At 36.4% G+C, this 3383-nt stretch overlaps 1 long non-coding RNA gene across 1 annotated transcript; it reads left to right on the plus strand.

Annotated features, from left to right (window-relative positions):
- Positions 1-331: 331 nt before the first annotated feature.
- Positions 332-2420, plus strand: LOC137404614 (uncharacterized). Its single transcript, XR_010979717.1, has 3 exons — positions 332-433; positions 791-982; positions 1909-2420. It is a non-coding gene; the product is annotated as an uncharacterized lncRNA (long non-coding RNA).
- Positions 2421-3383: the final 963 nt, after the last annotated feature.

A 3383-nucleotide genomic window follows, 5' to 3' on the forward strand; every position in this document is an offset into this window, starting at 1 on the left:
GGTTGGCTGTATTAAAATATCACAGATATTTGGCAGTCAAGTCAATGGAATCATAAAAGAATTTTGTAGGAATTATATTTTGGCACGACAACACCTATTAGGAAATCATAACATATTATCATCAATAATAAAAATATAATAATATTTATTATGATTTTCTTAGCAACAACTTGTTTCTGAGCAAGATGAAGCATTATAGCATTAAACACCTGATTGGCTGAATAGTAGAATTGCCTAGCAGCTGTAAGCCAATCGAAACTTGCATCCAATCATTATAGACTAGAATGAGATGCTATAAAAGACATGACTGTACAGGTTGAAGTCACATCAGGTTTATTAGTTGCTAGCGCAAACTCACTATCAAATCAAGGATTACATATTAATTACAAAAACAAAAGTTTCTACTAGGACTCCTAAAGAAGGATTCATAGCAGTAAGTACTTTGGTTTTCTCTTTTAATTTTACGAAGAGTTAACTTTGTTTTTTTTAAACTTACAGACTATTAAAACAGTCACTAGACCACTATTAATAGCTTTTCCTGGTAACTGTTTAACTAGAGTGTGCCTTACCACAGCCTCCATTTTTATCATTAATCCGTGTAGATTCAGATCCACAGCTGCAATAAAGTTGAGTAATGTTCTAGTATCCAGTTCGGAGCTAACACTATAGTTTATTAAAACTACTTTATATTTGATTATGCAAATCTATCTTTGGTGACTGGCTCCTGTTTCTTAGTAGCTGACCTTCTTATATCTCACAAGCTTATGATTCTCTCATCATTCTTTTGTAGAAATGGTTAGCAGCATCCGATTCTCTATAGCATTAGTGCTTCTGGCAGTTTTGATGACGGAGCGGGCTGAAGCGGCGCCAGCTAGCCGAAGGTGCAGGTTTACAACCCAACAGTGGAGCCGGATAGTCTTCAGCATGTGCTATAGAAGACTAAAGAGGTCCACTGACAACTCATTGTTGAATGCAATCGAAGGTACGTTTGACCAGAGCATAGAATATATTTTTTGTCTGTATGGAAATGCTAGCTGAAATAGTTATACAAACCGGTTTAGCTACCGAGTTTAGCTTAGAGAATATACTTGGTTACATATTTAGTGTTACCTTGAGAACCAGATTTGAACATGATGAAATATTTGGGGAACACGCCTGTCACCTAATTACAACAAATAGCGCGTGAGCTTGGGAAATGTAACAGTAATAAGAGTGATAGGATGACATTGAAGGAAATTAATGAGGCATTTAGGAGTGGCGTTGCTTCCCCATTGCCCTCTTCTATCTTTATGCCATTTTTAACGTAAAATTACACAAAGCTCAAATACCTTAAATATATAACCATGACACTATCTGCGTGTTTTGAGCGTCACGGTGTACTTCAAGCTCGATGTTGTTGAGTGAGCTGAATATATAGAACTCTGATTTGGAATGACTTACGCAATGATTCCTTTAATTACGGCACACGGGCAGTTTAATCTGTTATGAAGTTAGACATTGATGAAAAAAATATCTCGGGGCTAATATACCTCAGCAATTAACTTAATTAGTCTAACTATTGCCTGCTGGAATGCACCCAACTTCTATTTTGGTTAAGTCAAGCAGACGAGAGCTCGCGATTAGTAGAATATTTACGTTCTCAGCTATTCAAGTCGAGACAATAGATATTTGTTTGCGTCGGTGTAAGGACTTTTGATCGATACTAGCAATTATATGACCAAATCAAAAATTCAAGTAATTAGTAATATTGTTGGAAACATCGTTAGACGCTGAATCAATTAGCCATTGGAAGGCCTAAAGGTGTTACCTATATTTAGACGATGAAATGACAAATGCGTAAGAGGTTATCTATTGTATTACCTCCATCTACAGAGTCGCTTTACGCATTGTCTTTTTTTCTATTTACAGGTATTCGGCTATCGACTAACATAAATAAATTATCAGACTCTCTGGGTCAACATCGAGTGAAGAGAAGTGATTCGGCATTGCACGGTTTAGTCACCTACTGCTATGATAACTGCTGCTCCTTTGATTACCTGCAGAACATCTGCGGTTGATCGGCGCGGAGTTGCCATGCAACACTGCCGAGCAAGCTGAGGATGTCATACAGTCGGGTTCTCATACGGGTCTTAGCAGCAACAGCATAGCTGGAGAAGAGACAGGAACAAGGATCAGCGGAGCTAGTGCCACTAGATGGGTATCAGAAAGTACTGGTCACTTTGGCACACCTGTTACTAAGTGGCAGCCTCTAAGAGGCACATATTACTGGTTGTCACCAAACCATTATGCAAAGAATAGCTCGTAGCCGCAGTGCGTGACAGTGACAGAGTTTCTTTATGTCTCAAATGCCTAGTCCCACCCAAGTTGATATTATGTATATTAGCTAGCCTCATATCTCATAGCAAAGCTGTGTGTAGTGGATCAAAAGCTATGTAAAACACAGTGTATCAGTCTACATCAATCTCATTCCAAAGCCCAAATGTTTTTCACTGTTATGTTATTTTGCCAGCAGTGCCAATGTTGGCTATAATATGTCTCATTCTTGCCAACCATTCTTTTTTTTTGTTAATTATTTATTAATTTTTTATGGTGCTCAGAATGTTGTCGTATTCTTAATTATTTATTTAATTAAATATAATGATTCATAGCAATAAGCTATTCAATTTTTGTTGAAATGCAAAACAAATGAGGTTAAATGCTATGAATCTTAGCAACAACATTATAATATACAAATTTTAACAACCAGCATACCTTCTCCAGCATATGATTCAGACGTCGGTGTTAGTGGCTGCTGACGAAGGAGAGCGAATCAACAAGTCTAAAAAATTAACTAAAAATCTATGCTGGAGATGAAAATTTAATACATCTATTGAACAAGGAAGCTCTATAAATATTATAACATTCACTAATTCAGCTTTATGATCAGTAGTTAGAAAGCTATTGATAAAACTTCTTTGTCCGCATTTTGTCAAAAGAATAGGAACATCTAAATGTTATACGCCTTGTATTTTTAGTATTTAATCTTTCGATGAATAATAAATTTTCAACATTTTAAACTTCCATATGGAAGTGTTTTTTCCTCCTTATCATCGATCAGTTTTGCCCAAATGAGGCATGTGATATCACATCTATAATGCAATCATTTAAAAAAGTTGAAGCAACTTGGTATGATTTTATCTTTTGAAAAATTGTGCATTATTTTGACCTCGAGTCAAAGCACTGAACCCAGACCAGCAAAACTGCAGAAAAGCAAGCAGAATTAGCCTTTTGGTTGAGGAGTTGTCAATACCTTCTCGTTTGCTTCATGTTATTATGCCTTTGTCGATATTAGTCCTTAAAAGGGATAAACACGGAACTTAAACGTTGGCTTACTCCTCAGCCTG

Source organism: Watersipora subatra, chromosome 9 (genome assembly GCF_963576615.1).
Source record: "Watersipora subatra chromosome 9, tzWatSuba1.1, whole genome shotgun sequence".
Taxonomy (NCBI): Eukaryota; Metazoa; Bryozoa; class Gymnolaemata; order Cheilostomatida; family Watersiporidae; genus Watersipora; species Watersipora subatra.